Source organism: Neoarius graeffei, chromosome 1, assembly GCF_027579695.1.
Source record: "Neoarius graeffei isolate fNeoGra1 chromosome 1, fNeoGra1.pri, whole genome shotgun sequence".
In the NCBI taxonomy this organism is placed as follows: Eukaryota; Metazoa; Chordata; class Actinopteri; order Siluriformes; family Ariidae; genus Neoarius; species Neoarius graeffei.
This window is the reverse complement of record NC_083569.1, coordinates 65,429,367-65,445,949: the sequence shown is the minus strand read 5'-3', so window position 1 is coordinate 65,445,949 and position 16,583 is coordinate 65,429,367.

The window sequence follows — 16,583 nt, the reverse complement described above, 5'->3', positions numbered from 1 at the left end:
GCATCGAATTTAGACACCGCGTTGACTTTTCTGTAGTCTACACAGAACCGGACTGACCCATCAGCCTTGGGTACCAAGACCACCGGGCTGCTCCAGTCACTGTGGGACTCCTCGACGATGCCCATTTCGAGCATGGCCTCGAGTTCTTCCCAAACAACCTTTTTCTTGTGTTTGGTAACCTGTAAGGGCAGCTACGCACTACCACCCCCAGGGGCGTCTCAATGTGGTGCTCTATGAGGTTAGTGCAACCGGGCAGGGGTGAGAACACGTCCGAAAACTCGGTCTGCAACTGGGCAACCTCCGCGAGTTGGGTCGGGGAGAGGTGGTCTCCACAGGGGAATGGAGAGGTACGTGATGCTAATGTTCCTTTTTGAACCTCCGGCCCGAGCTCCGCCTTCTCCGGAACCACCGACACCAATGCCACGGGGACCTCCTCATTCCAGAGTTTGAGTAGGTTGAGGTGGTAAATCTGTAGTGCCCCACCCCTGTCCATTCACTTCACCTCATAGTCGACGTCCCTGACTCACCGTGTGACCTCAAAGTTTCCTTGTCACTTGGCAACTAATTTAGAGCTCGATGTGGGCAACAGTACGAGTACTTTATCTCCCGGTGTGAACTCTCTAAGGTGTGTACCCTTGTCGTACAGGCAGGTTTGCCATTCTTGGGCCTGCCGCAAATTCTCCTGGGTTCGGTGTGCAAGTGTGTGGAGTTTTGTGCACAGGTCAATAACGGATTGAATTTCATTTTTGCTTGGTGAAGGTCTCTCCTCCCAATTTTCTCGCAGCACATCTAAAATGCCACGCGGCTTATGCCCATATAATAATTAAAATGAGGAGAACCCCGTGGAGGCTTGGGGGACCTCTCGCACTGCAAAGAGCAAGGGTTCGAGCCATTTATCCCAGTTACGTGCGTCCTCACTTACAAATTTTTTAATTATGTTTTTAAGGGTGCGATTAAACCATTCCACTAAACCGTCCATTTGTGGGTGATACACGCTGGTGCGGATCGGCTTAATACCTAATAAGCCATACAGTTCGTTCAGTGTTCGTGACATAAACGAGGTGCCTTGATCAGTCAGAATCTCTTCCGGGATTCCAACTCAGGAGATGACGCGGAAGAGCGCCTCCGCAATACTGCATGCTAAGATATTGCAAAGAGGCACTGCTTCCGGGTATCGCGTTGCATAGTCCACTAGAACTAATATAAAGCGGTACCCTCATGTTGACCGATCTAATGGCCCGATGCGATCCACCCCAATCCTTTCGAACGGGGTCTTGATTAACAGTAGAGGGTGCAAAGGCGCTTTTGGAATAGCCGCTGGATTTACTAACTGGCATTCGTGGCACGCCGTACACCACCTACGGACATCGCCGCGACTCCCCGGCCAATAGAATCCGGCCATTATTCGGGCTAGTGTTTTATCCTGTCCTAAGTGTCCAGCCATGGGATTAAAGTGAGCCAACTGGAATACCAATTCCCGGCAGCTCTTCGGAATCAAAAGCTGCGTGACTCGCTCTTTAGTTTGAGTGTCCTGCGTCACTCGGTATAATCTATCCTTCATAATCACGAAGTAGGCGAAGGACGGGGTGGAGTTCGTCTGGAGCATTTGACCATCGATTACTCTCACTTGGTCAAACACATGCCGCAGAGTCTCGTCTCGCGATTGCTCTAATGGGAAATCCGCGAGGGATTCCCCAACAGAGAGAGAAGGGGCCGGCGGCTCCTCACTCTGACGTGGAGATGACGTAGACGGCTCTGTGACAGCTGCTCCCGCCAAAGCGACACCGGGACCTCCCCCTGTTAAATGGCAGGACCCACTCTTCACTAAGTGTGTCATTAAATCCCGAAATCCCGGCCAATCAGTCCCCAAAATTAAAGAGTGGGTAAGGCGAGGATTAACCGCCACCTTCACTATAAATTTTTCCCCTCGGAAAAGAATGTGGACTGACACTAAAGGGTAGTTGTGAACATCCCCATGCACACACAACACCTTCACCAATTGTGCTCCCCCCAGTGCCTCGTCTTGCACCAGGCTTTGGTGGATTGAGGTCTGATTACAGCCAGAATCCACCAATGCCTGATATGTATCCCCTTGGATACTCACCGGTATGCGATACGCTCCAGCCCAATCGAGGGCAGCTCCTGGCACGTCGGGGATCCAAACCACTGCGCCCACCTCCATTACCGAGCACTGCTGTGGGAGGTGGCCCAGTTCCCCACAGTGCCAGCAAACCGGCCCAGGCTTCCTCTCTGCACTAGTGCTCTGGGGCTCACTCACCTGAGGGGGGGGAGAGACAGACACAGAAGGAAGACACGGGAGAGCACCGTGGGTGCGGCAGGCCGGCTGAGGTGGCGCCGGCCCCCGCCTCCGCGGTGGGGGAATAGGGCAAGGAGAAGACACAGGAGGAGGGGAGAGAGAGAGAGGAGAGAAGAGACGAGGTCGTTGGCTGTCCTGTCATCGGGACAGCTGCCAGATGGTCCCCCGCCAGCTCGATTGCCTGATCCAGCGACTCCAGGCAGTGGCACTGGACCCACTCTGCGGTTTCCGCTGGTAAACGCGCGACAAACTGCTCCAGTACCACCTGGTCAATGAGTCCCTCGGCGTCGCAGCTGTCGGCCCTCAACCACTGCCAGCAGGCGTCCCGGAGTTGCTGGCCAAACGCGAACGGCCGGCCAACTTCCTCCAAGCGCAGAGCACGGAAACACTGACGTTGTTGCTCCAGGGTGTTTCCCACCCGCTGGAGGACGGCCCGGCGAAGGTCCGCATAGGCCAGCTGGTGGTCGGTGGGGAGCTGTAGCGTGAAGAGCTGTGCCTCTCCCGTTAGCAGGGGGAGGAGGTGTGCCGCGCGCTGTTCCATTGGCCACCCCAAGGTCTCTGCTACCTGCTCAAAGAGCGTGAGGAATGCCCCGGAGTCATCCTGCGGGCCCATCTTCGTGATGGTGAGGGGGGAAGGGCCCGTGGCGGTGGAGATGGTGGACCCCACCAACGCGAGGAGGTGCCGGAACGCCCGACGATCTTCCTGTTGCGCCAGCAACAGGGCCTCGAACCATTGTTCTTGCTCCTTTCGGAGGGTGAGCAGCGCCTGGTGCTGGCTCTGTTGGGCCATGGTGAGGGCGTGGATCAGGTCAGCAAAGGTGGAGGACTCCATGGGGCTGTTCTCTTCTGTGCTCATCCCGGGTTTCGGCACCACTGTGATAGTTTGTATAGGTGGGTGGAGCACAGAAGGACGGCAGGACAGAACTGAGTTCACAAAACTCGCTTTTATTCAGCTTTTCAGCTTATATCTGCACTCTCACACACACTCAGACACACACACACATCAGTCATCTAGTTGTGGAGAGAGCTTCCTCTGCTCTCGCTCTCTCTCCTTAAATAGGGCATGGTCATTGGGAAGACACACAAACACATTAATTTATGACAGGTGTAGTGATTCTGCCACTTACCTTCCCTGACTCCGCCCTCCTGTCACAGACCAATGCTTGACCACACCCCCGCTGCCACATTAAGGCATTTGCAAGTGTGGGATCCTGCAACTGGGCAGTACCATACTGGCCTGTGAGAGGGGGAAGCTCCTCGATGCCTGGGGCGTCTTCCTCATTGGAACTCGGAGAGCTTTCCAGGGCCACATTCTCTTCTCCAGTCTCCAGGCCAGTCTCTGTGTCAGCCTGGGTGCCTGTCATCCCTGCAAGGGCAAAAGCGGGGATGCGGGGTTGTGCAGGTTGCACTTGTGTGGTTGCAGGAGGAGTCTTACCTCTCTGACTGGGGGGTACCCAGGCTGGCCTCTGCTGGACCTCTCTCCACAGCAGGTGGAAGGTTGGGCAATCTTGCCCAATCAGAACAGGAACAGGGAGGGAATCAACCACTCCCACCCTCGTGTGTATAGTCCCCCTGGTGGTGGTCATTTTTAGTTCAGTGGTGGGGTACTCTTTGGTGTCCCCATGGACGCAGGAAACTGGGAGAACTTGGTCAGTGGTCAGACATAATGGATCCACCAGGTCCTTACGCACCAAGGTGACCCGACTACCCGAATCTAACAATGCCTCGACATCATGGCAATTCACAGTCACTGGGCAGGTGGGGGTTTGATCTGGGGGCCCATCTGCAGCCCCAACGAGTGATGCAAACAGCTGGGCGGATGGTGAGCTGGAGGATCCTGCCGTGGGTCTAGGCTCGTCCACTGGTTTCCCACACTGCCAAGACATGTGTCCCCTGCCCCCACACCGGAAGCATTGTCAGGTGTCACCATCACAGGGAATCCTAACCGGACCTGGCTGGCTTCTGGCTCCCCCTGGAGTATAGCCAGGTCCTGCTGTGGCTGGGCTGGAGCCCTTGGGGTTTTTGGGGTGGCCTCCCCCTGTCAGCAGTGGGGGCACAGTCCTGGGGTCCTTCCTGGAAGCATGGAGCATTTCTGTTGTGGCCTGGTACTTTTCCACAGCTTCAACTGTCAGTTCAGCTGTGGTTAGGGCTTGTTGGCTGATGAAGCGCTTCACCTCATATGGCAGGGCTCAAATGTAGTGATCCAGGACAACAGCCTCCACTACTGCAGCCGCTGTGGTTTTCTCAGGTTCCAGCCATCTCCTCGCGATTCTGGAAAGTTTGTGCATCTGTGCACGGGGAGCCTGGTCTGCTTGAAATGTCCAGCTGTGGAAGCGTTGAGCCATACCGAACTTGGTGAGCCCATGTCTGCTGAGGATCTCCGTCTTCAGAGCATCATAGTTCGTAGTCTTATCAGGGGGTAGGTCTCGGACAGCATTCAATGATTCTCCCGTTAAAAATGGGGCTACCAGTCCAACCCACTGTGCCTTGGGCCATCCCTCCCTAGTGGCCGTGGCTTCAAAGGTGTGCAAGTATGCCTCAACATCATCTGTAACCCCCATTTTGGAGATAAAATCACTTGCCTTTATTGGGCCAACACTCCGAACAGCCATCTTTTTCTGTAACTGCAACTCCTCTGCCTTCAGTTGGTTGGCTTTCACTTGTTCCTCCAGGAGGGCCGCGCTCACCTGCATTTGGGCCTGCTGGCCTGCGATAAGGGCCTTCAAAATTTCCTCCATCTTGTTATGCAGAGGGCCTATGGTTAGCTGGGAAAGTTGAGCAATCAAATGTTCAGTGTGCTCCTCGTATATGCACTATTCTTGATGATTGAAGTGCCCGCATTCTCCACCATATGTGAGATCACGAGAGGCTGGCTGGCTCTCGGCGGGACCCTTCAATCAGTGCAAGGACACAAAGGTTAAAATAAATCAAGGTTTTTAATGTTATGCCAGGAAATTAAACAGAAAAGGTAACTCAAAGTCCAATGTTCAAACAAAGAGGGATTCCCAAAAGTCAAACTCAAACAATGTCTCTGGCTTTAGAACAACAAAATTATAGGCAGGTTTCCTTCAGTCCAATATCCCGTTCCCAGAACAAACAAAATCTTCTGCCTTACTTTGAGTCCAGTCAACAATCCCTGTAGTCTTTAGCCCGGTGGCAGCCCAGTAGCAGGCATTCATAACACAGGTAAGTCCTTTAGTGCAAAATCCTTCAGGTAAGAAATCCAGATAAGCTTTTTCAACAAATACTCCGCCCAGCAGGTTCCACTCAGCAACGGGAGTCCATGAACCTCTCTCCTCTCCCCTCCACATTCACACTGGGAGTTTTGAGCTCTCACAAAGCCCTCTTACTCATTAGGCCCTCATTGGCCACAGGTGTGTTGTCGTGTTGGGTGCTGAGGGTGAAGTTCCCAACTCCACCACCAGATGGAGTTATAGCTGCCAGAAGTTGGAGCCATTTGCGTGTGACATAGCGCCCCTCGATGACGCAGCCTCTCGGGATGTCACACGCAGATGGCTCCAACTTCTGGAAGAGGATGGGCGGAATTGGGACCAGCTGCTACCATACCTGCTGTTTGCAGTAAGAGAGGTACCCCAATCTTCTACTGGCTTTTTGACTTTTGAACTATTGCTTTCTTACAGACCCAGAGGGCTGCTGGACATTGCCAAGGAGACTTGGGAGGAGCAACCCTGCAGACAGCGGACCCTGATCGAACATGTCGGGGCCATGAAGGAGAGAATGAGGGCTGTCTACCCGATAGTGCGTGAACACATGGAGACTGCTCAACAGCAACAGCAAGCCTCCTACAACCGACCTGCCCAGCTGAGAGAGTTTAAGCTGGGGGACAGAGTGCTGGTCCTGGTACCGACCATGGAATGTAAGTTCCTGGCAACCTGGCAAGGACCGTATGAGGTCATTGAGCGGGTAGGAGAAGTAAATTATAAGGTGAGACAGCCTGATAAAAGAAAACCTGAGCAAATATATCATGTTAACCTCTTGAAAAAATGGCATGCCAGGGAGGCGTTGTTCAGTTGTTTGCCCACAACAGAGTCCAAAGAACCCGCCAGAGCGGAGGTTCAGGTGGGGCCAGGCCTATCCCCATACCAGCGGCAGATGACCCTAGAGCTGGTGGACCGCAACCGAGACATCTTCTCCTCACTCCCCAGGCACACAGAGGTGGTCCAACACGAGATCCACACCGTCCCGGGACGAACAGTGACCCAGCGTCCCTATCGTGTGCCGGAGGCTCGCAAGGTGGCTATCCAGGAGGTGGTGAGAAAGATGCTAGAGCTGGGAGTCATCGAAGAGTCCAAAAGTGCCTGGGCAAGCCCCATCGTCCTGGTTCTCAAACCAGATGGGACGGTGAGATTCTGCAATGATTATCGCAAATTGAATGAGGTGTCAGAGTTTGATTCATACCCTATGCCCCGTGTTGACAACTTAGTAGACTCCTTAGGACATGCCCGGTTCCTCACCACTCTGGACCTGACAAAAGGATACTGGCAGGTGCCCCTGACCCCGGTGTCAAAGGAGAAGATGGCCTTTGCCACACCAGAGGGTCTCTACCAGTACACACGGCTCCCATTTGGTCTGCATGGAGCGCCGGCCATGTTCCAGCACTTAATGGATCGGGTCCTGGCTCCCCACAAGTGGTATGCAGCTGCATTTTTAGATGATGTGGTCATTCAAAGTCCGGATGGGGACAGTCATTTACCCCGTGTACAAGCTGTGCTTGATTCCCTCAGGGATGCAGGTCTGACAGCAAACCTGAAAAAATGCAGACTGGCCTTCAGTGAAACCAATTACCTGGGGTACACCGTTGGCCGGGGACTAGTCAAGCCCCAGGAGGCGAAGCTGCGGGCCATACAGGACTGGCTGAAACCCCTCACCAAGAAGCAGGTGAGGTCATTCTTGGGCCTAGCCGGCTACTACCGGCATTTTATTGCCGATTTTGCCTCCATTGCTGCACCCCTGACAGCTCTGACAACTAAACGGCACTCAAGGATGGTGAAGTGGAATCCCGCGGCGGAGGCAGCCTTCATCAACCTGAAGCAGGCCCTCTGTTCCAGTCCAGTTCTGGTGGCACCAGACTTCAAGCGGGAGTTTGTGGTGCAGACAGACACTTCAGAGGTGGGGCTGGGGCCTGTACTCATGCAAGTACGTGAAGGTGAGGAACATCCCATCCTATATCTACAGAGGTGGAAAAACCCGGGTGCAGAAAGTAAAAACCCTGCCACCTTTTTGCTCCAGCCAATTCAATGAACCAGCTGATCCTAATTACCACATCCCCTAAGCCAGGTTGATGAGCTAATTGGTGAAATCACCTGTGTTGAGAGCACAGGCAGAAGGAAAACCTAAGCAGGACTTTTACTTTGTCAATCCAGTTTTTCCACCTCTGTATATCTAAGCTGAAAACTACTCCCTAGAGAGAAGAACTATTCAACGGTTGAAAAAGAGTGTCTCGCCATTACCTGGGCCCTGGAATCCCTGCGATATTACCTCCTGGGCCGGCATTTCATGGTGATCTCTGACCGTGCCCCTCTGCAGTGGATGGCCAAGAACAAGGAGACAATCAGTAGGGTTACCAGATGGTTTTTAAGCTTGCAAGCATTTAACATCTCTGTTGTTCACAGGGCTGGCAGGCGCCATGGCAATGTGGACGCCCTGTCCCAGCAAGATGCCCTCTTCACAACCTTCAGCCCGACGAGGATGTCGGTCCCGAGGGAGGGGATGTGTGATATCCCGAGAGGCTGCATCATCGAGGGGAGCTATGTCATACGCAGATGGCTCCAACTTCTGGCAGCTATAATTCCATCTGGTGGTGGAGTTGGGAACTTCACCCTCAGCACCCAATACGACAACACACCTGTGGCCAATGAGGGCCTAATGAGTAACAGGGCTTTGTGAGAGCTCAAAACTCCCAGTGTGAATGTGGAGGAGAGAGGAGAGAGGTTCATGGACTCCCGTTGCTGAGTGGAACCTGCTGGGTGGAGTATTTGTTGAAAAGCTTATCTGGAAATCTTACCTGAAGGATTTTGCACTGAAGGACTTACCTGTGTTATGAATGCCTGCTATTGGGCTGCCACCGGGCTAAAGACTACAGGGATTGTTGACTGGACTCAAAGTAAGGCAGAAGATTTTGTTTGTTCTGAGAACGGGATATTGTACTGAAGGAAACCTACCTTTAATTGTGTTGTTCTAAAGCCAGAGACATTGTTTGAGTTTGACTTTTGGGAATCCCTCTTCGTTTGAACATTGGACTTTGAGTTACCTTTTCTGTTTAATTTCCTGGCATAACATTATAAACCTTGATTTATTTTAACCTTTGTGTCCTTGCACTGACTGAAGGGTCCCGCCGAGAGTCGGCCAGCCTCTCGTGATATATATATATATATATATATATATATATATATATATATATATATATAAATATAAGTGTGTAGGTGGGTGTGTTATTCCTGTACATTTTAGGTAGCATCAAGTCATCTCCAGTTTATCACTTTAAGAGTTTATAAAAGCAGAATAAGTCAGTCATAAAGAACATGTGTTTTATGTTCCAAATATGAGTCTTAGTTATCATTAATTAGAAGCTAGAAAACACCAAACAAGTGTTTATTAACTTAATTTGTGTCTCATATTCAAAAGTCAAGATCATTTTCTCTCTTTTAGTGAAAAAAGGTTAAATGATCATAGGCCAATATATGTTACATTCATAAAACAGAGGCCACTAAAAGGGGAAAAGTGTTATCACTGCCAAAAAAAAAAAGAATATTAAATAATCAGCATTTGAGTTTTAGGCAGGGCTGCTGACAGCTTTGGCTGGGCCCGGGACAAAATGCTCTGAATGGGCCCCCCCCAACAACACCCCCAACCCACACACACCCCCACCTCTCTTATCCCAGTCTCTACTCACTCCAACCCTTAAATGACAAGTATTCAAAAAACATTCAACCGGTCAACCATTTCATTTTAGCATTTCAACATTTTTACAGTTTTAACATTTTAACAAAAAAAAGCCCAAAACCAGCAACCTCACACACATTGTGATCCTGTGAAGTAATCCCCAATTTCACTGAATCTTTCCCCCCTGTACTGTAATGGAATAAGCAGTTACTGTTATTTTGTATCCTTTAACGGAACGCCATTAAATGTATTCCGTTACGCCCCAAGCCTGCATGCGACAGCCCCCGCAATGCCTTCCTAATCTCGTGGATAGTCTACTATAATCACGCGATTGGGGTGCTCTTGAAGGAGCAGCGATGGACGGTAGATTTTGGGCAGGGCTGGGGGCGAACATAGTATACTGTGCGTGCGTACTGTCCAGTGTGAAAAGCAGAGAAGAACACACCGCTCGAGAAATGGCGGGATATGATTGCGGGCTAATGTGAATATTCTTAGCTTCAATCAGATATATGAAACACAATGTTATTAAGCCATTGTGGTTATGAAAAGATTCAATGCCCTGTGAGTTTGATATGGTGTTCAGTGTGACTTGCTCTCCCCTCATTTGTAACATGAATTGCGTGCTGCGCGTGCCTTGGTTGGGGTTACTTTACGGGGCTGGAAAAAGTTGGCTTTGTCTTACCTGGCTCAGCTGCCCCACTGCCTTTGCTAGTACCTGCTGCATCATCCGAATCTTTTTTAAAATATTTATGCAGTGAGCCCCTGAGTCTCTTGGTTTCTTCCTCTCTTTTTCTTTCTTTTATTTTCTTTTCTGTGCTCCTGACTTGTGCATGTTGGCAAATGGCACGCATGCTGATTGTCGAAGCGCTATGATCGAATGATGTCATTTTTTTTCCCCTTAATCAAAGAGTCAGACCAAACCATTTTTGCATTAGGGGTGGTAGGGGGTTCTTGACGCCTTTTTCAAAGACAATAAAGGCAAAAGATCTAGAAATCATTTATTGAATGCAAATATAGCACATTTCTCCCCCAAATCAACACATTTTGAAATGAAATAAAATAATTTAATCGCAACTTCATGAGAGCCCAGTCCCCCCCCCCCCCCCCCCCCCCCCCCCATTCCTGGGCCCGGGACAACATACCCGTTTGTCCCCCCCTGTCGGCGGGCCTGTATGTAGGCACAGATGACCAACTCTCATTACTACCATCAGTCATCAGTATGGAAAAGTATTGAATGAAGAGTAATGGTGGTAACGACCGTTGGTAACCTGTCTCTAAAATGTGTAGTAGGGGATGGAAGCAATTTAACACCATCTACATGTTTGCCATGGTCTGATTTTCTTTTATTGACCAGGAAAATAATAGATGTATATTGGGGAAAGGTCTTCAATGTAAAAACTGCTCTGGGTGTTGCCAGGTTTCCAATGCTGAAACAACTTTTTACTGCATTGCCACATAGCAATGCAGATAGTGAGAGGGCTTTTTCATTGGTTAGGAAAATTCATACTGAGTACAGAAAAAATATGGCTGCAGACACATTAACTGCATTTCTGCAAATTAAAATTAACTGTGATGAGGAGTGCTACAACTGCTACCCAAGCAGTGATATTATAGCTAGTTCCGAATCTGCAACATCTTTGTACAGCAAAGAACACTCCAAAAAGGAATAAGATTCAAATTATTGTTATAAATTACTGGGAAGATTTTCAATTTAACTTCATTACTTATTAATATTTTCACTTTTCCTTGTTTAGATAATATACTTGACGTGGTTCAGTCATCTTTAGTTGACTTAATATTGATTTAATATTAACACATTTTATTTGCAAAATTTACATCAACAATTCTGGTATTACTGATACAATGTATATTAAATAATTAAGTTTATAGCTCAGCCATTCTCTTTAGTAGATAATTGTTTACTTGACTGTACATATAGTCCTTTTTAATTCAGTTGTTTTCTCTGGGATCTAAAATTTCTTTTTATTCAGTACATGCTTATTTGATCCCTTTAACTTGATGCAGTGTGATAAATATGCCTATTACAATAGGAATGTATAATGTGGAATAAAACAATCGGTGCTTTGGATTATATATTGGAATTTTTTCTCATGTATCAGGGCTCATGGGTGTATGTAAGGGAAAAGTACAGATTTTGTAAGGGCATGGGTAACTAAAAGTTGACATGTATGTGTTTGAGTTGGCCAGAGGTTTGAGACTGGGATGAAGGTTCACATTCCAGCAGGACAATGACCCTAAACATACTGTTAAAGCAACACAGGTTTAAAAGGAAAAATTTAAATGTCTTGGAATGGCCTAATCAAAGCCCAGACCTTGATCTCATTAAGAATCTGTAGCATAACTTGAAGATTGCTGTACACCAATGCGACCCATCTAACTTGAAGGAGGTGCAGCAGTTTTGCCTTGAGGAATGGGCAACAATCCCAGTGGCTAGATGTGCTAAGCTAATAGAGACATACCCCAAGAGATTTAGAGCTGTAATTGTAGCACAAGATGGCTCTGCAAAGTATTGACTTTTATTTTTTTTTTGGGGGGGGAGGAATACTTATGCACCCTCCAGATTTCTGTTTTTTCATCTTAATTATTGTTTGTGTCATAATAAAATGCCAATTTGCACCATTAACATGGTTGGCATGTTGTGTAAATCAAATGGTGCTAACCCTCCAAATATTCATTTTAATTCCAGCTTGAAATGCAAAAAAAAAGGACAAGCACAAAATAAGATGAATACTTTTGCAAGACACTGTATATAGTGGTAGGTTATATTAGCATTTAGGACATTGGTTGTGGGCATCATGGTGCTGCAGTGGGTAGCGTTGCCACCTCACAGCTCCATGGTCTCTAGTTTGATCCTAAACTTGGGTTGCTGTATGTCTGTGTGAAGTTCCACATGTTCTTCCCATGTCATTGTAAGTTTCCTCTGAGTTCTCTTGTTTTTCCCCACTTCCCAAAAAAAATGCTAATTGGTGAATTTACTACTCAAGTACCATAGGTTTGAATGGATGTTCGAGTGTGTGTGTGTGTGTGTGTGTGTGTGTGTGTTCTACTCATTCACAGCATAGGCTCAGGATCTATGACCCTAACAAAGGTTAAGGAATTACTGAAAATTAAGGACATAATGATAATTAAGTAAGTCTTTCACTAGGTGAATTGGTGCTGAGACAGGTGGTGGTTATCTGAAAATAGTATCACACACATGATTGGCCCCTCCTAGAACTGCCACCTTATTGTGGTGGAGGGGTTTGTGTGCTTGAATGATCCTAGGAGCTATGTTGTCGGGGGCATTATGCCCCTGTCAGGGTTTCCCAAGGCAGACAGGTCCTAGGTGACAGGCCAGACCAAGAGCAGTTCAACAAAACCCCTATGGAGAAAAAATCAAGGACCGTGACGTCACCCGGTATGACGCAGCCGGGGCCCCACCCTGGAGCCAGGCCCGGGGTTGGGGCTCGTATGCGAGCGCTTGGTGGCCAGGCCTTTGCCCATGGGGCCCGGCCGGGCTCAGCCCGAAGAGGTGATGTGGGCCCGATCTCCTGTGGGTTCACCACCCACAGAGGTAGCAGTAGGGGATTGGTGCAGTGTGGATTGGGTGGCAGTCGAAGGCAGGGGCCTCGATGACCTGATCCCCGGACACAGCGGCTGGCTGTTGGGACATGGAATGTCACTTCGCTGGGGGGGAAAGAGCCTGAGCTTGTGCAGGAGGTTGAGAGGTACCGGCTAGAGATAGTTGGGCTCACCTCCACGCACAGCTTGGGCTGTGGAACCCAGCTCCTCAAGAGGGGCTGGACTCTCCACTTCTCTGGAGTTGCCCATGGTGAGCAGCAGCGGGCTGGTGTGGGCTTGCTTATAGCTCCCCAGCTCAGCCGCCATGTGTTGGAGTTTACCCCAGTGAATGAGAGGGTCGCCTCTCTGCGCCTTCGGATTGGGGAAAGGGTTCTTGCTGTTGTTTGTGCCTACAGGCCAAATAGCAGTATAGAGTATCCGGCCTTCTTGGAGTCCCTGGGAGAGGTACTGAGGGGTGCTCAGACTGGGGACTCCATTGTGCTACTGGGGGACTTCAATGCTCATGTGGGTGACGACAGTGACACCTGGAGGGGCGTGGTTGGGAGGAACGGCCTCCCCAATCTGAACCCGAGTGGTGTTTTGTTATTGGACTTGTGTGCTAGTCATGGTTTGTCCATAACGAACACCATGTTCGAGCATAGGGGTGTCCATAAGTGCATGTGGCACCAGGGCACCTTAGATCGGAGGTCGATGATCGACTTTGTAGTCGTTTCATCTGATCTCCGGCCCTATGTCTTGGACACTCAGGTGAAGAGAGGGGCTGAGCTGTCAACTGATCACCACCTGGTGGTGAGTTGGATCCGCTGGCGGAGGAGGAAGCTGGACAGACCTGGCAGGCCCAAACGTATGGTGAGGGTCTGCTGGGAACGTCTGGCCGAGCACTCTGTTGGGGAGGTCTTTAACTCCCACCTCCGGGAGAGCTTTTCCCAGCTTCCGAGGGAGGCGGGCGACATTGAGTCTGAGTGGACCATGTTCTCTACCTCCATTGTGGACGCAGCTGTTCGGAGCTGTGGCCGCAAGGTCTCCAGTGCCTGTCGTGGTGGCAATCCCCGAACCCGGTGGTGGACACCGGAAGTAAGGGATGCCATCAAGCTGAAGAAGGAGTCCTATCGGGCCATGTTGACCTCCGGGACTCCTGAGGCAGCTGACGGGTATCGGCAGGCCAGGCGTGCTGCAGCTCGGGCAGTTGCGGAGGCAAAAACTCAGAACTGGGAGGAGTTCGGGGAGGCCATGGAGAAGGACTATCGGTCGGCCTCGAAGAAATTCTGGCAAACCATCCGGCGCCTCAGGAGGGGGAAGCAGTACTCTGCCAACACTGTTTACAGTGCGGGTAGGGAGCTGTTGACCTCGACTGGGGACATTGTCGGGCGGTGGAAGGAATACTTTGAGGATCTCCTCAATCCCACCATCATGTCTTCCACTGAGGAGACTGAGGCTGATGACTCAGAGGTGGACTCGTCCATTACCCAAGCCGAAGTCACTGAGGTGGTTTGCAAGCTCCTCGGTGGCAAGGCACCGGGGGTGGATGAGATCCGCCCTGAGTATCTCAAGTCTCTGGATGTTGTGGGGCTGTCTTGGTTGACACGCCTCTGCAACATCGCGTGGCGGTCGGGGACAGTGCCTCTGGAGTGGCAGACTGGGGTGGTGGTCCCTCTTTTTAAGAAAGGGGACCGGAGAGTGTGCTCCAATTAAAGGGGAATCACACTTCTCAGCCTCCCGGGGAAAGTTTACTCTAGGGTACTGGAGAGGAGAATTCAACCAATAGTCGAACCTCAGATCCAGGAGGAACAATGCAGTTTTTGTCCTGGTCGTGGAACACTGGACCAGCTCTATACCCTTCATAGGGTGCTCGAGGGTTCATGGGAGTTTGCCCAACCAGTCCACATGTGCTTTGTGGATCTGGAGAAGGCATTCGACCATGTCCCCCATGGTATTCTGTGGGGGGTGCTTCGGGAGCATGGGGTTCGGGGCTCTTTGCTAAGGGCTGTCTGATCCCTGTACGAATGGAGCAGGAGTCTGGTTCGCATTGCCGGCAGTAAGTCAGACCTGTTCCCAGTGCATGTTGGACTCCAGCAGGGCTGCCCTTTGTCACCGGTTCTGTTCATAATTTTTATGGACAGAATTTTAGGCGCAGCCAGGGGCTGGAAGGAATCCTGTTTGGGAACCACAGGATTTCATCTCTGCTTTTTGCGGATGATGTTGTCCTGTTGGCTTCTTCAAACCAGGACCTTCAGCATGCACTGGGGCGGTTTGCAGTCGAGTGTGAAGTGGCTGGGATGGGATTCTCCACTCCAGGTTGGTGGAGAAGTCCTGCCTCAAGTGGAGGAGTTTAAGTATCTCGGGATTTTGTTCACCTATGGTCATGAGCTTTGGGTAATGACCGAAAGAACAAGATCGCGGATACAAGCGGCCGAAATGAGTTTCCTTCGCAGGGTGGCTGGGCGCTCCCTTAGAGATAGGGTGAGAAGCACAGTCACTCGGGAGGAGCTCGGAGTAGAGCCGCTGCTCCTCCACATCGAGAGGAATCAGCTGAGGTGGATCGGGCATCTTTTTCGGATGCCTCCTGGATGCCTCCCTGGGGAGGTGTTCCAGGCATGTCCCCCCGGGAGGAGGCCCCGGGGAAGACCCAGGACACGCTGGAGGGACTATGTCTCTCGGCTGGCCTGGGAATGCCTCGGTGTTCTTCCCAAGGAGCTGGCCGAGGTGTCTGGGGAGAGGGAAGTTTGGGCTTCCATGCTTAGACTGCTGCCTGCGCGACCCGGTCCCAGATAAGTGGAAGAAGACGAGAAATGAGAAACGAGAAACACATGATTGGTACCCCTTTAATTGAAAAAGTTAGTTAAGACAAGCAAAAAAGGACAAGCAAAAATTGAAGATGGACATAATCTGTTTGTAATGTTTTAACGTAACATAAGAGTTCAAGTAAACTGTTAAAAATTTTCAACTGTGAGATTATTATTATTGGGGTGGCACGTTGGTGTAGTGGTTAGCGCTGTCGCCTCACAGCAAGAAGGTCTGGGTTCGAGCCCCGTGGCTGGTGAGGGCCTTTCTGTGCGGAGTTTGCATGTTCTCCCCGTGTCCGCGTGGGTTTCCTCCGGGTGCTCCGGTTTCCCCCACAGTCCAAAGACATGCAGGTTAGGCTAACTGGTGGCTCTAAATTGACCGTAGGAGTGAGTGTGAATGGTTGTCTGTGTCTATCTGTCAGCCCTGTGATGACCTGGCGACTTGTCCAGGGTGTACCCTGCCTTTCGCCTGTAGTCAGCTGGGATAGGCTCCAGCTTGCCTGCGACCCTGTAAAACAGGATAAAGTGGCTAGAGATGAGATTATTATTATTATTATTATTATTATTATTATTATTATATACAAGGCCAAAAACACAGTACAAAGAACCATTTTGTAGCAATACCTCAAGGCATGAGGTGACTGAGGGCCATTCATCACAAAAGAACATCTCATCATGACTGGCACATGTTCAATAGAGGGAAAAAAAATTTATATATATATATATATATATATATATTCTGTATTAATTAGATGGAAAAACCAATGAAGAACCTATATGGAGCCTATATGGACCTGCATGACAGTTCCAGACAGAAAACATCAGCAAACGGCTGACAAAAGAAGAAATTACTATCTTAAGTAGCCAGTTCTTAAGGAGATGGGCCAATGAACCACATCTTCAGTTTAGAAGAAACAGACAGCGAATGTGGAAAAATGGAACATATTGGGATATTGATAAATAACAGCTCTTGTTGTTCAGCTAGTGATATTAATGAT